The sequence below is a fragment of the Balaenoptera ricei genome, chromosome 10 (genome assembly GCF_028023285.1).
Source record: "Balaenoptera ricei isolate mBalRic1 chromosome 10, mBalRic1.hap2, whole genome shotgun sequence".
In the NCBI taxonomy this organism is placed as follows: Eukaryota; Metazoa; Chordata; class Mammalia; order Artiodactyla; family Balaenopteridae; genus Balaenoptera; species Balaenoptera ricei.
The window spans coordinates 71,613,713-71,638,283 of NC_082648.1; positions in this window are offsets into that span (position 1 = coordinate 71,613,713).

Here is a 24,571-nt window from a genome sequence, read left to right on the forward strand (position 1 = left end):
ATTGTCATTATGAAGAGTTTCTTTGTACTCAAAAGGAGATTTATATTTTCTGAGATATTCTCTGTATTAGCTTGGGTGTGTGGACCTAGCATTAACAATAACAAAATACCACCATCTGCTCAGTGGCTTACATCATGGTTCTTCTATCCTTGGCCCCTGACATCTATTTAATCAGTGAGCCCAGTTGGTTCACACTCAAAATTTTTCGCATTTCCACCCACTTCTCTCCTTTCCCACTCATTTTACTATTACCTGGCATCTGAAACACTACATCATGCCCTCTCTATTTACTTTATAGGCCCTCTTTCTCCTACTCGTCCATTTTATTCAGATAATCCAGGGCAAAATTTTAAAATTCATGTCTGATCATGTTTCTAACATTTTATGGCTTCTGTAGAATAAAGTCCCAAATCTTTAATGGAATGCACCTGTGTAAATATAATATGGCACCTGCTGACCTCTCCAGGTGTCATGTGATGGATTGCACTCCATACTGTAGATAGACTGGCATTTTGTTTTCACTTTTTCAAATGGGCCATACTTTGTTCTTCTACATGATTCTTCCTCTGTCTGGAGTACTCTTTTCTTCTATACTCACTTCCTTTTCTCAGTCTCCTCTAATTAGCCTCTTCTTTTAGAATACTGATATTTCAGCTTACAATGACTTCGAGAAGGGAAAATTTTCCCAGCCCCTAGTTTAGGTTACACTTCCCTGTTGCATACTTTAATTTTAGCCTATAGTTCTTCATGGCACTTGTTTAAAATACTAATTCAATATCTCTCTTTCCTACTAGAGTTTAGTTTTTTGAGGGCAGGAGGAAAGCTTCTCATTTATTTTGTAATCTCAGCATCTAGCAAAAGATGTAGGCCACAACAGATATCTCTTCATCATGGTTCTTAACTGGGGGGGATGTGATTTTTCCCTCCCAGGGCACACTTGGCAATGTTTGGAGACATTTATGGTTGTCACAACTAGGCAGAGGTGAAAGAAAAGGGTGGGTGCTGCTAATGTCTAGTGAATAAAGATGAAGGATGCTGCTGTTCATCCTACAACTCACTGGGCAGCCCCCACAAGAAAGGACTATCCAGCACAAAATGTCAATAGTGTTGAGATTGAGAAACTCTGCTGTACAAGTTAATATTTATTGAACGAATAAGTCAAAAACTAATAAATAAACTAATTTTTCATTATGAAAAAAAGCAAGATTCAGAAACATGAAGAAACAAAAGCTTTTGTTTCTACTAATATATAATTTTCCTTTGCAATTTCTTTAATAAAGATAGATTCATTTATTCACCCAGTTTTTAAGTATTAATTGACTCTTAGGCATTGTGCTTGGTGGTGGTAGGGACTCTATGATAAACCAGTACCCTGTACTTGAGGATCTTAAATACCAGAGGAAGAGAGTGATGATAAACTCATAAATAATTAGGTTGTTATAAGTGTTAGAGAATAAATAAACAGAATAATATAATAGAAATTGATATAGGAGACAAAAGTTGACAGCACTTTAACAAAGATATTCAAGGAGGCAGTCGTGCAAAGAACTGGAGGGAGAATATTCCAGGTGTAGAAATAGTGAATGCAAACTCCACTAGACAGGAAAGACCTTGGTGTATTCAGGAAACTTAGGGAATTCCAGTAGAGTTGGATCATACACATTTGAAATTATTTCAAAGGGCAACGAGAATTTATTGAATGGTTTGTGGAAGAAGAATAATGTGATTTGGCTTATATTTTTTAAATGTCATTCTACTGCTGTGTGGAGAATGCATGAGGAGGGAAAGAGATAAAGAAGGGAGTAAAATAAAACATTGCTTGCAACAGGCCAGTGAAAATTAATAGTGATCTGGAGATGTAAAGAAATGAATGGGTATGAAGTACATTTTGGAGATAGAATTTGTGTGACTTGTTGAGAAATTGAATGTTGGTAGTGAGAAGAAAGAGAGATATAAAAATTAACACTAATTTTTTTGCTTGAATAAATTAATTAAAGGTGATACCATTAATTGAATTTGTAAAGACTGAAGAAGAAAAACCTGTGACAGGGAAAATCCAGAGTTCTGTCTTAGATATGAGACATTTGAGATACCCATGGGTAATTCTATGAGAGATTTTATAGACCAAGGTCAGCTCGCTATGGGCCAAATATGGTGCACTACCTGGTCTTGTAAGTAAAGTTTTATTAGAACACAGACATTCTTACTCGCTTAGATATTGTCTCTGACTGCTTCTCTGCCACAACAGCAGAGTTGCAGTAGGGAGCATATGGTCTGCAAAGCCTAAAATATTTTCTGTCTGGCTCTTTACAGTAAAAGTTTGTTGAGCCTGCTATATTTATTTATGTGATGTATCCCAAGCATCAAAAAGAAAAGTGCCTGGCATTTCATAGGTGCTTAATAAATGTGTGTTATTGGAATGAATGTCAAGTGGACAGTTAGGCTTATAAACTTGGAGGTCAGAGATCAAGTCTTAGATTGAGATATACATTTTGAGATCATCAGCATGGTCATCATCTGAAATCCTAGAATTAAATAAATTGCCTAAAAACACCGTGTTAATGAAAAGAAAGAGAAAAAAGAGGAGAGAATAGATGTAACAGAAGAAATAGTAAAGAGGAAGGCAAGGAAAAGGGAACAAGAGTTGAATCTCAGAAACAAGTTAAAATGTAGAGATGTCATAACAAAATACAATAAGGAGAAGCCTGTAAGGTAAGAAGAAAAAGTGTGTATGGTACTTCATGCTGAAACCAGGGATTGAGGAAAGAGAAGAGGATGATTTGTGTTAATTTGGAAATGGTGCTTCGAAGTAAAGGGGTAACAATGTGAGACAGATTGGAGTATTCCAAAAAGAGAAGTAAGTGATTAATGACAGTGTAGACAATACCTCCACTCTTTGCTAAAACTCAAGCAGAGCAATGTAATGGCATTTGGAGGATGGTGTAAAGGTAAGGGAAGATTTTCTTTTAAGTGATTATTCTTTAAGCGGGAGATACTGGAAGGTTTCAGTGACAGGAATTATAGAAAGGGGAAAAAAAAACTGATGTTGTAACTGTGAGGGAATAACTGAAGAACTTCTTGAGAAGTTGAGAGAGTTGTGATCCGGAGAACAAATGGAGGGTTTGTTGTTTGATGAGGAGGAACATTTATTCCATTGTAATAGATGTTAAAATGGAGCAAAAGGAAGCAAATGAAAGAAAAGTTGAAGATTTGGTCATTGAAATATACTATTTTCAATTTCAAATAACAGAAAAATAAAGTTCAATGTGTTTACTTAAAAGAATGGAATTTACTATCTCATATAAGCTGAAAGTTCAGGAAAACTAGTTCCAAGAGTCTTTAAATCAGTTATAACGATGAATCAGTTATAAAAATGTAATTATACCTGGTTGCTCTCTCTTGGGCCTGCCTCTATATGTGCATTAATTCTCTGTACTAGCCTATGGCATTGCATTAATGGCAGCAGCTTCAAATCTTATACATTTGTGCCACCTAATCTGAAAGAAATTGCAAACTTCTTTTTCCTAGAAGCATCAGAAAGAAAGATCTTCCATTTCACTATCTTTGATTGATTACATATTTTTCATCACATCATCTTTATGTAAGGATAGAGTATAAACGAATTGGTTTAACCCTATATTGGGTGGGGGTCAATTCTACCCAGGCACATTGCTGAGTATTGAGAGGATGATTAGGAATTCCAGTGAATTCTAGAAGTATAGTTACCAAGAGAAAGGTGAGTGATTGCTGATGAGCACAAACCATATAAGGTGAATTTTTTGTATGTATGAATGATGTGAATTTTAAATTATACAATAAAATGTTAATAAATCTCACTTTCTATGTACATTCTTTAATTATGCAAATATCTCAATCTTAAACACTATAGAATTTGAGTAATTTCAAATATCAGAGACTAAGTGAACTGTAAACTATGTGTACTGTATTTTCACTTTGTGGAATCACTTTGAAAGAGAACTCCAGAATCTGCCCTGCTGTTGTTTATGTGCATCAGTACTTCTGTAAGGGATTTGTTTATTCTTATGCTATTATTTCTATGTCATTATATAATTTAAAATGTTGCCTTATAACAATGTCACCTGAGCACTCATTAATTTATGAGTCTGGTACTAAAAATATGCTTAACACCCAATAACTTTAGAGAGAAAGTTAGAAGCCATTTAAGTTAATGAAGAGGACAGATGACATTATTATGCACCATGTAGTTTATTTCAGGGATCACGCACTGCAGAATACAAGAGAATTCTGCACAAATAAAAATCAACATCAAAGAGAAAAATATATTAATGCTTTTAGATTTATTTGCTCCAAGAATAAGCACATGCAAACACATGTGCATGTTCATTCTTTGTATTCAAATGGAAATTTTAATCTTGAATTATGTAGACTTTGAGTACGAAATGTGGAAAAAATGTGCCTACAGTGTGTATCCACTACAGAAGTATCCACTACAGAAATTTCCCCTTTAAAACAATCAGTTTCTAAAGGAAGAATAAAATGTGGTCATTATGTAAGATTGAGAACAAGAAAGAATTATCAGGCAGTTTCCCTCAAAGAGAAGTCATTTAATACTATAGTAAATATGAATTATAGGCCACAAATGCCCTTTTGCAAGAAGTTGCATCTCTTTACTTTCTATTATTCATTTTAATTTCTAACTAAAATTTCCAAATCCAGGCTTTTGAGAAACTTAAAGTTGGAGCTTCATAGTATTTTTTTTTCTTTTCAGTAGAGAACTTCAAACACCAAGAGAAAAGTAATATTGATTATCCAAACACACTGTGAAAATGTAGTATAATTTTAAAACATTTTGAGTACTCAGCTGAGATTTTGTGGTGATTTGTTTAAAGTGATGAGTCAGCCTAGGTGTGTGGCTTCTCTAACAGCTTTCAGCTGCTGGAGAGCAGGTGCAAACGTGGTGACTATTTGGATGAAACCAGGAGAAGAGTGTTACCAGATGAGGGCCGTGGCAGGAGTATGCATCCAGGAAGTTGAGATGTAGTTATACACTGCCATGGTGAGGTATCAACTGTAGATGGATAGTTGTCTTAAGATACAGAGATTGTTTATGTGGTATTTAAACTTTTTTAATGGCATAATGTGGAGGAAGGAGAATGGGCACCAGTCTCCCAACAGAATTGAATATTCAAATTTTATCCTAAAAGCTTTCAGAGTCAATATATGTAACTACTCAATGTATGTATCTACTGAGCATGTAAGTAGATAGCTCAGATAAAGTTGGCTCACATCAGGGATTGAAATTTGATTTCTATTTTAAGATTTAGTAGCTTTCTGTTTTTATCATATGTGTGTATTTGAGTTTTATATATAGATATAGATGTGTATGTGCATGTATACATGTATATCTGATATATATTATCAATGTGAGGTAAAATATAGAATGCAATTAGAGGTATATTTTTCACATAGCCAAAACAGTTATTTTGACAATGATGAAGAAGTTGTCATCAATATAAGAAAATAATCCTTAAAAATTTATCTTGACATCACAACTACATGCCTCTTCCCCTGTTCTCTTGCTTACAACTCAGTAAAGTCCACATTAGAGTTTCATCTGTTTTATGCTGCTAATGCAGGCATACACACACACACACACACACACACCTCTAGCAAGAGGCCAGTGTTTTCAGATCCTATTGATGTAGTTTGTTTCTAGTTCCAAATACATCTTCTATAAAATCTGCTAGAGGGAGCACAAAGATAAACTGCTTTTACTCCTTTCATTTCATTTAACACTAAGGAAATATTGAACGCTGAAGGGACTCTCAAAATACGTTGATGGATGAGGCAAATATTGAGTGTCCAAATTCTAAAGTCAATATTTACCTTGAGCAACAATATATCTTAATACTTCCTCAAGCAAGAAACCAGTATAGCATATATATCTGTTATCATATTATCTTGTCTATGTGTCATAGATTTGAGAGCATTAAAGTATCTCAGAAATTATCCTGACAGTTTCCATCTGGAAATTTTCTATTCTGGATATACTATAGAATATTTTAGTTTGTTTTATTTTTGAAAGATTATTACAAGAGTTCTGATTTTAACTGCTTAGCGTCTATAACTAGTGATTAATACATCAAAATGATTACGTGATTTTCACTTTCTCTTTAGACATAATTTTATGAACTTTATATGATTTTTACTCTCTTACTAAATCATGAAAATAAAGTTTCTACAATAATGACTCAAGGTTTTAGGCATAACATATACTCTGTATATAGAGTGAGTGACTATTGATGCATATCCACAGATGCAAATAAAACTTAGGAGGAATACATCAGAAAAATATCGGGGTCCCATGGTTAATATGTATTAGTTTCCTAGGGCTATTGTAACAAATTACCAGGAACTTGGTGGCTTAAAAATTTATTTTGGAAATTTATTCTCTCACAATTCTGGAGACAAGTCTGAAATCAAGGTATCCACAAAGTTAGGTCCTTCTGTAAGTTCTGAGGGAGAATGTATTCCCTAGCTTCTGGTTGTTGCCTGCAATGCTTGGTGTTTCTTGGTGTGTAAGATGCATCACTCCAATCTCTGCTTCTGTTTATCACATGGAATGATACTTGTGTGTGTTCTTTTCTGTGTCCCATCTTCGTTGTTTACAAAGACACTGGTCATACTAAATATAGGGTCTCTCTTAATCTAGTATGGGCTCATTTTAACTTGATTACACTACAAAGAACTTATTTCCAAATAAGGTTATGTTTGCAAGTTTCAGGTGGACATGAATTTTGAGGGGACACTATTCAACTCAGTACAATATACAATTAGACTCGTGAGGTGGATGGTCCACATGCACTGTGTAGAACTAGGCTCATTTATCAGCCCATATTAAACATACAGAATTAGTTTCAGCACTTCTATTTCTAGAAATATGATAGACTAGATAACTAATGAAGTCCATTCAAAACTGGAAAATTAAAAATTATGAGTCAAATATTTATTAATGTGTTTTGAATTTATAGCTGAACTAGTAATAAAGGGAGGGGAATTCTCAGAGAACAAAATCACAAAAAACATGACTCTGGCGAGGCCATCAAGGACCAAAGCCAACAGCTGTCCTTAAGACATCTGCCATTCCTTGTCTACAACTTTCCATTTTAAAAGTTCACATAAATGTGGGGTGGAAAGAAAAGTCTAAGACCTGTGTGAGAAGAGAAGTTGGAGGGATGCCTTAATATGATGCCATGACCCAAAAGGAGATGTTAAGAAAGATTGTCTCAGCCTTGGTTCTGGATAAGTAGAGGGAAAAAAAAAAAAATCTCCCTGACGAATTTCTAATCACAAACCAGAATTGAATTTAAAATAGTTACAAATTGGTAGTGTCCCAGATGCATGGCAAGAGGAAACTCCTCCCTGGAAGAAATAACCTTCAGCCTAGAGCTCAATGTCTTACCACAGGGTAAAGTCCTGTGGAAATTAAGCTCACAGTAAAAGCTATAAAAAACAATGAAACATGCCAGCATGAGAGTAAGAAATAATAACAAACAGAAACAGATTCATGGAGACTGCAGATTTTAGCGTTATAATAGTTGACATTTAAGTTGACATTTCAACTTAAATAAGAATTATTTAGTTGGTTTAAAATTAAAAAGAAGGTATTTAAAATATGAAAAAGGAACAAGAGACTTTAAAAAAGACCCAGCAGAATTTTTTTTTTTTTTTTTTTTTTTTTTTTTTTTTTTGCTACTTTATTATTTATTTATTTATTTATTTATTTTTTTTGTTTGTGTTTGGGTCTTCGGTTCGTGCGAGGGCTTTCTCTAGTTGCGGCAAGCGGGGGCCACTCTTCATCGCGGTGCGGGGACCGCTCTTCATTGCGGTGCGCGGGCCTTTTCACTATCGCGGCCCCTCCCGTTGCGGGGCACAGGCTCCAGACGCGCAGGCTCAGTAGTTGTGGCTCACGGGTCCAGCCGCTCCGCGGCATGTGGGATCTTCCCAGACCAGGGCTCGAACCCGTGTCCCCTGCATTAGCAGGCAGATTCTCAACCACTGCGCCACCAGGGAAGCCCCAGCAGAATTTTTAAAAGAGCCAAATAGCCCTTCTAGGAATGAAAAAAAAAAGTAACAATTAAAATTTAAAATTCTTTCAGAAACTAAACAGTACATGGGAAATAGTTGAAGTGAGAACTCGTGAGCTAGAAAATTTATCCGAAGGTTTTTTCCCATAATTCAGAGAGATGAAGAGGTTAACCATGAGAAAAAGAGAACCAAGAGATTCAGAAAGAGAAAACAGAGTATGAATGAGAAATGAAATTCAATGAGCTATTGGATGAGATATCCAGAACTGTCTTAAAATACAAATAATTAGATTTAGAGAAGCAAAAAAAACCTTACTATGATGAATGAAAGGAAATATAAGGCACATTATAATGAAACTTCAGATGAATGAAGATAAAGAGAATATCTTAAAAGAAGCCAGAGGAAAAAAGACAAACTATGCCCACCCCCCACAATTAAAGACAAATAAAAATTAAACTGACACTTGACATTTTCAACTGCCACAATGGAAATCAGAATTATATCCTCATATAAGCAAGAAAAATAATTGGCAATCTAAAATCATATACCTAGGGAAACCATTATTCAATGAGAGCATATTAAAAACAGTTTTTGGAAAACTGAGATGGTACAACCATTAGACCCTTGCTGAAGAAATTTTTTAGATTATATAGATGAAATTAGCAAAATGAATACAAAAGAAAAGTTGAAAATACAAAAAGCAATGCTGAATAAAGAAAATCCAAAATCCAAAAAGATGAATCTAAACAAACTTTAGCTGTACAAGATATTAATGATATTTGTTTTATGAGATTATAAAACAAAATATAGGGGCTTCCCTGATGGCACAGTGGTTAAGAATCCGCCTGCCAATGCAGGGGACACGGGTTCAAGCCATGGTCCAGGAAGATCCCACATGCTGCGGAGCAACTAAGCCCATGTGCCACAACTACTGAGCCTGCGCTCTAGAGCCTGAGAGCCACAACTACTGAAGCCCGCATGCCTAGAGCCCGTGCTCTGCAACAAGAGAAGCCACCGCAATGAGACGTCTGCACACTGCAACGAAGAGTAGCCCCCGCTCACCGCAACTAGAGAAAGCCCGTGTGCAGCAACGAAGACCCAGCACAGCCAAAAAATTAATTAATTAATTAATTTTTTAAAAAAAATCTAAAAAAAATAAAAAAATAAAACAAAATACAATTAAAATACTGTACAACCTTATGAGTCATGATGTTTCTAACTGGAATTAATATCTTTGAAGTTCCTTATGTTGTTTAAATGGAAGATGTAAATATATCTCCCATTCAACAGAAAAGAGTAAAAATTGGGGAGTTGGGCTGGAAAGGAGGCAGGGGGAATGTAAAAAGAAAACACATTAAAATGGTAGTAATCAATCCAAATTTTATTAGTAACCACATACCAAAACAAAACAAAAGAGAACTATCCCACCTAAGTTATGTTTACAAAGGCATACCAAACATAAGGATCAATTTTGAAAGTAAATTCCTGGAAAAATATGCAGACATGCAAGTCAAAGGAAAGCTAGAGAGCCTATAGTAATATCAGACCAAAATATTTTTAGGCAGCAAGCATTACCAGGGAAACAGCTACACATTATTTAAATACAAGACAAATAATTGGGAAATCAATCACAAAAAGAGAACAGAATTAGAATAGCTGGATTACGCCCAGGGACCTCAATGAGTTTTGTATAAACTTAGAGGTTCCAAAGTTTCCTTGAGGATGGATAGCTTGGCGGCTTAGTTCTCAGAAATAATAGGACTTCCTTTAGGTACCTAGTCTGCAAAGTGTTGTTAAGAATTGAAGTTGTCTTGAGACATAGCTTGGACTTGTCATGAGTCCCAGACTTTTAGTGCATATGGCAGAACAGGTATAAAATGAGAATGTTATTGATGGTGGGGAAAAGGGGAGATTTTACTGAAAGCTTTGGACTACACTGAAATCAAAGTTAATAAAGAATGTATATTATTTAAACACAAGAGAAAAGTTATTCATCTAACCAAGAGAACTGTGTGCTAGACTATTGGTTTGGAATTGCAAAACTAAGTTACATCATCATGTAAGACAGAACACTGTATAGATTTCTCTTCTGCACCCTGAACTTCAATATATTTGATCACAGATAAGTATTACATCAAAAATTTTAAGGAAAGTTTTTTTTTTAATTTTGATTTAAAAATCTCATCAGACAGGATTATCTTATATAGTTATAGATTAATCTCAAAACAGGTATATTTCTAGAGATCCTAGAGTCTTTGTGATGAGTTTTATTATTATTATTATTATTAATTTTAGTTATGGTTAAAGGTCATGCTTTATAAAATATTTAAGCAATATTTTTTAACGTTAACTTATGCTCTCCTGAAAATCATGGGAAAGTTCTTTGTATTTACATAAAGATTATGCCACCCATCCTCATTACCTTACATTACCATTACCATTCTCATTACTTTAACATTCAGGATTTTCTAAGCTTAAATTGCACAGAGAAATGATGTTGGTTTGCCTCAAACTGGTTTCCTACTGCATAACTAAAGTGAAGTGAATAACAGCATTAAGATCCACTGAGAATAAATATCCAAGGATGAAGCTAAAATTTTCCAATTATGAACACATGATTTGATTTTTTCTTAGATAACTTGAGGTATGTTTGTTATTTTAAAGGAAATATCAAAGCTGCTTAAAAATAAAGTATGTCCTAGAGTCAGAACTACACAGAAACAAAAATGTAAATGTTTTGCTCTGTTTGACTAGTAATCATGTAAATGTAATTAAAAGACATATTGGGTTATTTCCTGTTCCTGTTAGCTAAGCTCATTCTTGGATTGTTTATAATGATACTAATTTGCATCACCTTATTTAACATACGGGGCTTTTTTTCTCTAAGCAGGAAAAAAGCACTTAGAAAATTTTACTATTTCATTATAGAACTTCCACTAAAATGCCTTCGTAGATTGTCATTGTGAAGGGTAAAAGTAATCTTGAGAAATTTCTTTGAATTTCTGTTGTACATTTTTGTCTATATACAAAGATTTTTCCATTGGTTTCTTCAGGGAGTACACATCTGTTATAGCACACATATCTGGAGCACTGCTATTTCTCAAATTGAGTACATGTGTATTCATGTCTACATATACTCATCTTGATAGTTATAAATCAAAGGAAGCATTTCAAGAAGTCATCTGGTCCATCCTCACATCTCCAGGCATAACTGCCTTGGAAAGAGTCCAGAAAAGGAATGATTTGGCTTAGCATTAATAACGTCAGAGAAAATGATTCCACACCCAGCATAGTCGTCCTCTCTAGCATTCCAAACCTTAAAAGACTCCATTTCTACCCACTTTTACTTAAATACTTTTTGACATTTTAGAAACCCACTAACATTTGTGTCCCACGCTCATGATCACTATTTTCAACTACTCCGTAAAAACTAGTAAAATAATTTTTGCCTGCACTCTTTCTTCCCCAAGTCCTGTTTCTTTTCACTGATCTTTTCAAACCAGAAAAACACTGTTCAAGTTCTTATTCATCTTTTTTATAATATAAAGATATTTACTATGTTTTTAAACATGTATAAAAAAATGAGGACTGAGTGAAGCAGGGCTCTGAGTTGGAGAATTTTAAAAATTAGCCGATGAGTCTAAGAGGAAGGGAAGATCATGGTAGTCATTTTCCTTAGATTTCTTACCAAAAGCTGACAGAATGTCACTTATTATTATGGCTCTACTAGAGTTTAAGTGTGGATGTATGTGTCAGACTACTTTCTCAAGTGCTGAGAATAAGCTCATATTTCTTCTAAGATATAGTTATTGAGATAGATATATAGATATAGCTATTGAACCAGATCTATCAAAAGTCCTCCATATTGCCCACAGTTTTTCAGTTATACAAATAAAAATCCGGTAATAAGAATAATGGCATAAACAATGAACTATAACAATGATTCATAAATTCTAATAACCAGGATGATATAATGTAAATTATAATTGTTTTGACTTTTTCAATTTAATTTTTCAAAAACAAATGACTTTCCCTGAAAGAAAACTTTGATATTTTCCCTAAACTACTAGCCCTGTACATACCACATAAACCCTTCCTTTATGGTTTATAGTCCTTGATTTTCTCTTTATTGACATTCACTTAATCTTAGAACCGGCCAACTTAATAGAATACACTAAAACATAAATTTGTTTACTATGGGGAAAGCACTGTTAGGGACCACTTGAACTCAAAATGAGCAAGCAAATATGGTACTCAAGAGTGTATTCTCTGGTAGAAAAAATGTTTTTAAAAGCTACATATAAATGTTTCATTTGCAAATGAGTGGCAGGAACTCAGTTAAATTGGACTAATCTGAGATTAAGAATTTTTTTGGCTCAAATAACTAAGATGTCAGGCTACCACATCACAAAATTCCTGGAGGTACCATTGATACAGAATACAAGCGAACATTGTTCCCTGTAGTTATGCAATACAGAATTCCTAAATCCAGGGTCAAAAATTTTTCATTAGAATTGGCCTTTTTCTCTTCATCCTCATTTTTCTCAATTCCATTTTAATCTACGTTGACTTAATCCCCAGGCCAGTCCTCTTCATGACATTAATTCTGTCACTTACATGACTCTAGTAGAAGGTGAAAACATTCTTTATAGTGTCAGAAAAATCCAGGTGTTGATGCTTGATTGTTCCACCCTCCTCACTTGGATCATAAGACAGTTCACCATGGCCATGGGAATAGGTTAATCCTATATGAATGTAATCCTAGAACCACATGGCCTAGGTAGTCACCTAATTTTAACTAGGCTGCTATTAACAGAAGCATATGGAATGGATGCTGAACAGGCAAGCAATATATACATATATATCAACTAAAGTACATAAATGTGATAAAGAAAAGAGTACGTAAGTGCTATGAGGGAGGTCTGAAGATACTTCAGAAGAATGGAAAACAGAAATGATCTGCAAGGAGAGAGAATCAGGGAGAGTCTAATTGAATAGGCAGTATTAAATCTATAGCATGGAAGATGCCTCGGATATTGATATTGAGGAACTAAAAAAGTGATGTTCCCAAGTGGGAAAAATAAAAACATGAGAAAGAACATTCAGTCAAGAAATAATGGAGTAAAAACAGAAAACTGCCTGTTACATAATTATTCAAACTGTGATGAAACATAAAAAAATTAAGGTAAGAAAAAATTGATTCAAAAGGGCTTTGAATTCCACAATAAAATTTCGGACTCTAAGTAATGACTAGTCCGAGATGGCTTTTGAGCAAGGGAGTACTATGTTCAGATTTGAGATTTGAAAAGATTCATATTGAAGCTGTTTATAAAAGGCATTGTGCCAGGGAAAGGCTATTTAGGAGGCTATGGCTGTAACCCAAGTAAAATAGAATGAGGCTGTGAACCAGGAAAGTGGTACTAGAAAGAGGAGTGAAATTTCACAGCTCTTTCAGGTAACTTTCCCTTGACCTCTGACCCTCATCCTTTCTATTACCTGGTATATGTGTATGAAATATTGGACCTCCTAATGAAAAACCCAGTGACCTCTCTGAAATCTCATCTTCACTGAGTTCTTTTCGTTATTTGTCACTGTAAACCAGTAATTCTTTTAAAAAATCATTTTTCTCTTGGCTCTCATGGTACTACACTATAATATAAAGATTAATTTTTATCTGTATCCCTCACTTCTACAAATATTCCATCTTTGAATCTCTCTCTCTCTCTCCCCTTCTCTCTATGTTCTCATTATTTTCTCACTCAGATATTCTTAGGTCAAACGCTCCCTCATCCATGAAGGCCCTTCTGATATGTCTGACCATGCATGCTAATTCCTTCTCTAAAGAGCCAATGTACCTGATGTATGCTTGTCATGTCATATACTTTAATACATACATTATTTTTTTAGTGACTGCAACAAATATTGATTAAGCCTTATGTGTTTAGGCTCTATGCTAGTAATTGAAAAATGTAACATTAAACACACCACCATCATTCCCTGCTTTTATGGAACATTTATATCCAATTGTAATGTCCTTGTGTATAGACTGTGTATCTGTATCTAGCACAGGAATTGTCACATAGGGTTTTTGTAATAAATATTAGTTGGATAAATTAATAAATGGATGAGTTATCAACTTTATTTTCTTTAATGTTGAAGTATTTTGAGTGTTCCTACATAAAACACTCACAGTATAAGATTCTAAAGACAGAGTTGTGCTTTACTTCCTTCCATATAGAAGGATGGATTCCATAAAACTCTTCAGTTAGCCTTAGTGACTGGTAATAACAAGATTGTCTTTGCCTTAGACATGGTTTCCTAACCTTGACACTACTGACATTTTATTCCAGATAATTTTTTGTTGTGGGAGCTGTCCTGTGCATTATACTTTCAGCATATATGTCCTCTGCCCACTAGATGCCAGTAGCACCCCCAGACATGGCAATCGAACATGTCTTCAGACATTACTAAATATCCCTGGGGTGGAGAGGTGAGGGGTGCAATAATTGTACTGCTTGGGAACAAATGACCTTAGAGATATTGAATTATCCCAAATCTGCTGGAACTGAAACAGGAGTCATTTTTTAAAAAAAAAAAATTTCCTGAGAAACTGAAAATGTGTTTCAAATTAACTAACTACTTTTTCTGACTTGTGTGACAATTATGCAATAAGAAATATACAAACTTCCCCTTTCATTCTCGGTAAAGATAAATCCTTCCTTGCTCTCCACAAGAATGCCAGTCCCTGGCTCTCTCTGGGGAGAACAGAATGTGATTTCATATTTTCAAGTGAACTTGTCTGACAAGACTTGTCTCATGAAAAATAAAATTACTCTATGTAATGTGAAAAATAAAAATACATTAGGAAAAAATGTTTCAGTTTTTCCCAAATCATAATAAATTCCATACAGCCAAAGAATTTTGTAACTATAATGTGATTATTCTCAACAAGTAGGTTGTGCTAATGTTGTTTTGCTTTTCTCTGAGATAAAAAACTAAAAGGTTTTCTTAGAAAATTTAATTGATAAGCACTTTGTGACATAAAAATATCAAATATATTCCAGGTATTTTTGAGCTTTCATTTAAATAAAGGCACAAGAATATTTTATATTAGTTACCACTGTCTTGAAAAAGAAAAACAAAAAAAAACCCACAGAATAAATGGAAATGTAGAGAGTAATATTTATCTTGCAAATGTAGCTTCAAAAGTAACAATTTGGAATTTTTTCAATCACATTTATACGTCCACTTGATTGTTTTCCCACAGTGGATTTAAAGAGTTCAAATAACAATTCCCTGGGCAGAGCAATTTTGCATGTGCAGTTATATCTCCTATAATGAAGAAAACAGAGCTAAAGGATGATGTTCCTATCATTTAGAGCCATTTTCTTTCACCTAAATAAAAAGAAATAAGAAAAGAAACTTAGTCTGTAAGGCAGGAAAAAGAAAGAGAAAAGTACAATGTGTTGAGCAATGGCAATTATGACACACTGATTATTATATTTTCTATATTTAGGAGAAAATGCAAAATAAATGAAATACCTGGCAAGCCTGAATAATGACCAGGGGGCACTATTCCACTGCAGGTCTCCAAAGATTTCATTAAATGCCATTAAACCGTTTGCATCTGGTTTGGGCTCCAGAAGACAAGCACGGGTTAGAAATGGGGATGATGGTATGCATTGTCCTTTAGAAGCTATAATTTTCTGAACTGAAGTATCTTCATTTAATCCAACAAGAAACATGTTCTTGAGGCCCATTTTAAACAGATGTTCAAACAGCTTTAGATCAGTGAATCAATTTAGATTTGTGATGCAACACCTTTTTCTTCTTATTAAAAATTGTCCTAGTTTTCATGTGCTGTTAGTTGGACTCTTAAAATATTTAATTTTGACTAATCAGCTGGGCTGCTACAACTATACATGTAGAAGGGTATCTAAAATATAGACAAATAAAATATAGGTTAAAATAACAGTCCTATTTATGATTTATGCATATTCAGGGAATTCCCTTAGTAGTCAAAACAACTTTGCTAGAATCTTTAAAATATCTTTCTTTTCAGAAGAACATTGTCACAGGATTTATTTTTATCTTTGTCATTTAACAACTATTATGTGTTTTCCAACAACTACAGTAAGTCACTCTAAGGTAAAACAAGCTTATAAATGTATAAGAAATTAATTCAGCACCCTGCATTAATAGTCGTATAACTACATACTTGGTTGAAGATGAAGACCAATAAAGTCTATTTTAACAGAACTTTCTGAAAAAACTTCCATATTATTGTACACTTAGAAGTTTAAAGTAAGTCCCCATGTAACATACATTTTGTTAATGTATTTTATGTGTCTCTCTTACGTAAAATGTAAAAAACTCAGTGAGGTTCCAGAGTTTTGTCTATGGTTATTGCTTTAGACCTTATATGTATCAAAATACCTGGTACATATTTGGTGCATAATAACTATTTGCTGAGTGAGTGAATAAAATCTACTCAAATATGACTACAGAAAAAAGTGAAAGTTTTCCCTCATTTAAAAAGATACAAATGCCAAGGTCTAACATGAAAACAGTTTTACTTGTAAATCCAAACTTTTAATGTACCATAGGTTTTATATTCAGATCAGTCTGAATATAAATCTTGATTGTTGCCACAGACTTTCTGTAACTTTAAGCAAGTAACTTAACCTCTCTGAGTTTTAATTTCTTTGTCTGTAAAACATAGCATCTACAAAAGTACCTGACAAAAGGTAGCTATTCAAATAAGAGCTATTTTCATTCCCTTTCAGAAATTTTGGGAAATCACTTAAAGGGAAAAATACTACTAGTATATGGCAAATGGAAACAGAGTAGTATTTTATGGTATGTCCTTTTAATACTTACACCACTGAAGTAGCTGAGAAATTATGTATTTGCTCATCCCAAGCAAAAAAATAAACTATCACCCTCTTAAATTGACCTGTTCCACATGTAATCTTGCAAATAGTAGGCCTACTGTGTAGCTGATGTGGTTTCACATTAGACTTTGTGCCTTGCCTAATTATAGCAATAGGAGTATTATGCCAACTGTCAGAGCACCTTAATCTATTCTCACACCAAAGTGGGAAGAGTATTTTTGAACAGCTTTTCTTAAGGTGATATAAAATAAAGACATAGAGTCATGTGAAACCCTTTCTACTTTCTCTTTTCCATCAGTGAAGTTCTTTAATTAAATTTAAGACAAGTAGGAAGAAAAGAAATTATGCTGATAGAGAGCAGCTGCTTTGTAGGAGTGACGTTGAAGTCAGTCAAACTGGGTTCTAATCTAAGATTTACTATGTAATAGCTAGACAAAATTAATCAAATTATTTAACCTCAACCTTCCCAAATCTTATTATCTTTACCTGCCATAGTCCCTTCAGCACAGTATATGCTGGATTATTTAAATTTTTTGAGGAACTATATGTAAAACATCAGTGTCCAAATCTTATTTGATATTTAATAAATTGTAGTTATTACTATTGTCTACCTATACCTATGCCTTCATGTCTAGCATATAATAGAATTCTACAGCTAAAGCCAAGACTGATAAGCTAAGGGCATTTTATTGTCTTGGTGGCAGTTGCCAATGACTCACTCCGTGTTCATGCTCCTTCTTGGTTTATTCTTTCATCAAACTCCTGGCCCTCAGATTATATTTTATTTTTTGCTGCCATATTGCCCATTGCACTTATCTTGATTCTTTTCTTAGTGGCTTGATTCCTAGCACTTACTAAAATTTGTGGCTTAGAAATTCCTTTAGAAAATTCTGGTTAGGAAATTCTACTCTCAACCCTTACCTAAAAGCTCTCCAAGGTCAAAAAGGTTCACAAAAGTGATCACAGTGATTTACATTGGGTAAGAAATAAGATTCTGTATTAGAGTAAACCCCAAATGAAGATTTATTTTTTTGTTAATTTTAATTTGTTCTTTTCCTGATCAGAAAATGGTTCTCCTCCATATAGTAATTCAGGAATGCAGCTCCTTTCCATCTTGTGGCTCTAATATTTTCTACATTTTCATTGTCATTTGCATTAAGCCTTCCTAAAGGAAAGAGAATGGTGGTCTAGCAAGAACACACACTACTTCTACTTTCTTTCCCTTGGCTAGAATTCAATCACACAGGCCCTCCTTTACTTCAAGAGATGCTGGGAAACATAATTCTAGCAGTCTTCCTATAAAAAAAAGGAATGTGGATTTTAGTAAACAATCTTTACCACAACTGTTAGATCTAGCTTTTAATGATCTATCATATGTCTAATTTTGTCATCTATCAGCTTCCTTCTGCTCTAAACTCAATTAGCTTCTTTCTTTGCCCTAAACATTTTTGTGGCATTGAATTTGCTGTTTCTTCTTTCCTGGAGTATTCTACCTCTAGATTACTCATTTCTGGATCTTTCTGATCCTTCAGATCTCAGCTCCAATGTCAACCCTGGGAGCCATTTTTGATTTTCCATTCTAGATATCAACTCACAGATACTCCCTTTCTTAGCACCTTGTTTAACTGCCCTGAAAGCACTTACCTTTCTGCAGTGACTTCTGAGGCTGACTACCTGGAGTTAGGACAAATTTCATAGATTAAGGGCAGAGTCCTTCACAAAACTGCCATCACTTCAGACACCAGCCTCAAGCTTGGGGTTCCTAAGCCACCTACAATTTCTGTCAAACTAGCTACCAAGTTGGGGGTTCCCATTTCCCCTTCATGTTTGATAATTCACAAGGACAAACCACAGAACTGAGAAAAGTGCTATACTTACTATTACAGTTTTATTATAGCAAAAAGGATACAAATAAAGATCAGCTAAAAGAAGAGACACATAAGGTGAGGTCTGGGAGGATCCCAAATGCAAATCTACTGGTTCCCTCTCCCTAGGGAGTCAGGACAAGGCACCTTCCCTGCACATAAATGTGTATTACCAACCAGAGAAGCTCATCCAAGCTTTGTTTTCCAGTTTTATTGGGATTTTACTACATTTGTTGGAGGTTCATTGATTGAGTCATTGGTCATATGATTGAATTCAATCTTCTAGCCTCTCTCCTCCTCTCAGAAATCAGCTGCTCTCAATGAGCTCAAAACCCAAAGCTCTAATCACATGGCTAGTCTTTCTGGCATGGCCAGCCCTCATTCTGAATCTTCTCATTTGTGCAGACTATCTGGGGGGTCCACCATAAATCATTTCATTAGCATAAACTATCAGTATCTACCATGAAAAACAAAGACACTCCCATCACTTAGGAAAAGGATTTAGAGACTCCTTCTCAGGAACTGAGGCAAAGGCTAGCCATATTCTTTATTATACAACATTTTCCCTGAAAAGATTCTGTGCATTTATTTTTCAGTCTCTACCCTTTCTGAGTATAAGTTTCATGAGGCCAAAAACCTTTTCTGCTCTGTTAGTGCAGAAGAGTAACCAGCAAATAGTAAGTGCTAAATAAATATTTATGAATGAAAAAAAAACTATGAATTGTCAGTTCTGGCCTGGACAGTTCAATGGAAAGTTGTTGGTAATCAGTTGGTTCTTAAGGCAACTTGAAGCAGTGACGTGTGGACCCTAAAATAATAGCTTCATTGAAGTTTTAATTATGGAGAGAAATTTGTCTTTGCTCATCGTTGTCTGGTCTTGAATCTCAGTTCTACTACTTCACTGTGTAGACTACTCTGTGCTTCCTTTTCCAATTTCAACACAGTGATAATAATTCTTTCTACCTCTTAGTGAGGATCAAATGAGATGTCATCTAAAAAGTTGTTTGAAGGGAACCTGATATATTAAAATCTTTAATAATCATTATTTATTATTGAGAACACTGTGATTATTGTGTAGAAAGGTGTAAAGTCATTGAAATGGAAGAGTCACTGAAGTAAATCAAGCATCATTATTAACCTTACAGAGATCAGTACAATCTAACCAAAAGCATTCATTAAATAACTTTGTTGTGCACACAGAAGCGCTTGATTAATAAGTTATTTAATTTAATTTGAAATTCACTGTACTAGATGTGCTGTGGGAAAGTCAGATGGCCTATCCCTTAAAACTATACAACATAGCTAGAGGGAAAAAAAAAGATTGACATCAGGATTATACCAGAATGCCCTTGAAAGCAGGGGATGTATTTATTCAGATTTGTCTCTCCCCAGTATCTTAACTGGTACCTGACAGTAGGACCTAACTAAATGAAGTAAATTTAAGAGATTAGATACATTGAGTAAATGTATATATTATATGTTAAAATGTGTGTACTATATTAGGTTATATATATTTATGAAATTACTACCATGAAAATGGTTTCCAAATCAAAAAAAGGTTGGGAAATTCAATGTTGGACCTTTTCATTTTAAATCTTCAACTGTTGACTATGACAATATTAAAATTTAATGTCTAAAAACAAAAGATGCATTAATAAGAAAAGTATTTTTATTTTAGCAGTTTCAAAAAGCCATTCTTAAATATGTAGTTTTTACTTTTATAATTAAAAAAGACTAAAAAACAAAAGCTAATAACTACTTTTTTGTTTACATATCATACAAAACTGACAAATTTTATTTCTCATAAAATTAAAAATGCTTGACCTCATTTAGAAAAATCACATTTTCTCCTTTCTATACCAAGAATTTTATATTGAATTTTATTTCAAAGCAAATAGGCATTGCATTTTGAGTGCTATAAAGAGGTTCTGCAGGCTTCTTGATTCATGCAATAGGTATTTATTGAATGCCTAATATGTGCCAGACCTGCTCCTAGATGCTAAGATATAGCATTGAACAATGCAAGAAAAAATTCCATTCCTCATGGAGCTTTCATTCAAATCATGATACTACTTTGGAGGAAAAAAATCTATAATTTAACCAACATAAAGCCATATATCATTTTCACCTTATCATTCTGTACTACTCAGTATTCCTTCGATATCTGGACATTTATTTTATGCCGTCTAAGTGTGAAATATATACTGAATCCTGAGAATACTATATTGAAAAGGGGATAACTGATCTGTGTCATGATGAAACAAAGAAATTACAGAACAGAATTTCAAGGATAATAGAATTTTTAAATGGCTCTGCAAATAATGACTTGATTAAAGTTTTAATTACGGTGAGAAATATATCTTCACACTTTGTTAAATTTGAAAGGAGCTACCTTAGAAAGGACTTTTTTTTTTTTTTATTTAAAGAGAAAGATGCTGAGTTTCTAAAAGATTACATTATTTGTTCCAGTTAAACATAGAAATAATGATAAAACATCTCCTGAGTCCAAAGCCAATATTCTCTCTGGTGTAACACCCTCTTTTCAGTTCCTCATGAAAACACAAGCTCCACAGTATGTTTGGAAAGATTCAACCCTAGTATCTCCATGTCTTGAAAATGTTGAGCAGATTAATTAGCCTACTTTTCAGACTGATTTTTCTTTTTTTCTTTTGCAAATGTGTGTTCTTTGGAACAACGGTGGAAGAAAAAGGAGCTCATGCCCCACTCAGTGAAGTTCAAGTTTTAGGATTCTAAAAAGATTACAGAAACAAAACAGTCTGGGCACCATTGTGAGTGTCCAACTTCAGCTGAGTGGATTAGAACTCTAAATAAACCAGAAAGAAAAGATCTTCTTTCAGCACCCAATAACATGTTTTATATTTTCAGGTTGAAACAGTGATAATCGGGGCTTCTTTGTCTTTTAATTCAAGTAGGGTTGCCAGATAAAATATAGGATGCCCAGTTAAATTTGAATTTCAGATAAACGATGAATAATCTTTTGTAAAAGAATGTTCCATGAAATATTTTTATCTGCCTAAATTACCAATCCTACTATGAAAAGAAAGAAATTGCAATTGTTCTAGTCAGTGAAAGATTTTTTAAGAAAATTTAAAAACAAAAAGAATTCTATAGTATTTTTCTGACCCACTCATGCTGACATTTAAAAAGAAGGCGAGGGGGCAACAAAAGTATTGGAATAGTTAGTAGTTGTTTATCTGACTCAGGACTCTGGTACCAAGACACCCATAGACACTTGGTTCAGCTTCATTGTGAAGTGCTGCTGCACATCAAGATTTCCTCAGAACTTTCTCAGTGAGCTGTTGTTTTGCTTGGTATTGATTTTGTATCTGTATTTTGGGTGAATCAAGTTGAGCTGCTCCCAGTTTTCTACACGTTTAGCATTTATACTTGTGTACTAACTGAACCTGACCAACAAAATAAATATGCCTTCATCTTCCACTGTCAATTTCTCCTCAGCTGAACTGTACCTGGGGGCAGAATAGTGAATAATTTCACAATGAACAACTTGTGTGAACTCTTTTCTAAATATTGTTCTATGGCCAATTTTCATAGTCGCTCCTGATGATTTTATCACCATAGAGAAATATGCCCTATGGCATGTTGAACCTGCTAATTAAAAAAAATTAACATTAAAATTTAGACTGGGAATTATATTTTCAGATGCCTATGTTATTCAAAAGCATATACCTGAAGAGATCAAAGTGCCAATGGTCTTTGTTAATCAACATGCTCATTTATTTTCATAATAAACAAACCTGAATTCTCAAGGATAAATCAATTCTGATAGAAAAAGTTGCTTATTTAATGGAGCACCTTCTGTTACATAATTCTATTTAATATCCAGTATTACCAAATTTAAAATGTTATAATTTTATTGATGAACTATAGCAGTGAATGTTTTCCTTTACCTTCTTTAAAGAATAAAAACTAAATCAGCTACAGTCTCACATAAAGTATAATGTTACATTTGTACCTTCATTTAAAAACACACACACATATTTATAAAACTGAAATGGATGCTGCTATGTCCAAAAAAAACCCATTTGAAAATACATTAGGAAACTAAAATAAAATGAACTTTAAGGAATCTCTCTGAAAATACCTTGACCCAATTGCTGAACACTGACAGCTGCCTTTCTTCATGAAGATATGAGCTGATTATAGCCATAGAATCCCATTCACCTGTCTTGACGTCAAACAAAATGATCAGAGATAGAGGACATGTAGAAGAATCACCCACAAGATTGATAAAATAACCATGGGAAAAAGCAAGACTCCTGGCATTTTCAAGAACTGGTTTTCAGTCTAGGAAAAATAAATATTGTAGGTAGCAGGGAATATGAACTTACATTCATTCATCAGCTGAATTAGATAAGAATGTAGTGTTTAGGGACTTCCATGGTGGTCCAGTGGTAAAGAATCTGCCTTACAATGCAGGGGACGTGAGTTCGATCCCTGGTCAGGGAACTAAGATCCCACATGCCACTGGGCAACTAAGCCCGCGCGCCACAACTTCTGAGCTTGCGCGCCTCAACCAGAGCCCGCGTGCTGCAAGCTACAGAGCCCACGCACTATGGACCCCACACGCTACAACTACAGAGCCCATGCACCCTGGAGCTTGTGCACCACAACTAGAGAGAGAAAACCCACACGCCATAACTAGAGAGAAGCCCACGCACCACAATGAAAGATCCTGCGTGCCTCAGTGAAGATCCCACATGTCACAACTATGACCCAATGCAGCCAAAAAATACATAAAATAAAATAAATCAATAATAAATAAATCTTAAAAAAAAATGTAGTGTTTACACAATTGGAAATTTCCCAGTATTACTCTAAGGCAATGGTGAAGATCTTGGCACCTCTCTCTGAAGAGTATTCAAACTCATTATAAATTACTTGTCAAACAACAGATGTAAATTGCCTGCCAGAGCATCTTAGGCGGTGCCTCCATCTTGGCTTGAATATCTCTAAAGGGAATAGATCTTTCAAATCTATTCCAAACAGCCTAACACTTGAGCTCTTCTGGATAGGAGAAAAGAAATACCTTGTAAACTAATAAACAAAATATAGAAAATGGTGCACTCCCAAATCTCTAGGTCAAAAAACATGTTTTATTTCCTCTTTAGTTAATAGGCATACAATTTATATAAAAAAATAATCACAGTGTAGGTATTCAACTGAAGGAACAACCAATGTGCAGTCGGGGAAAAGGCAGAGTTGAAACTTGAGATGTAATTTACTGAAATTGTGCTCCATTTGATTTGAGTGTGGAGAGATTAGGTATTGTTTCTAACAGAGAATAATGAGCATAACAGAGAAACTATGGAAGTTTTAGCGTACAGCTGTAGAAATAGCCCTGAAATGAATGGATGTTTTAGTTTCATTTCAACAAACATTGTCTGAATTGGTTATATACTAAACACAGTATTCAGAACCACAACCACAAATAGAATAATTCATGGAAACTGTTTATAGAAAAATTGTGGTAATACAGCTATAAATCAATAATTAATAACAATTTGCAATTTCTCTAATGCTCTGGAAAATCTATTCTAGGACACTCACAGTAAAATATCCATCTAGGTAACCATTTCTTTTGCCACTGTGCCTAGTATGCTCCCTGGAAAATTCAATAAATAATTGTTTAATGAATGCATAAATGAGTTGTGAAATAGCAGAAGAGAGAGTAATTAATTCTGCCTGGGGAAGTCTAGAAAG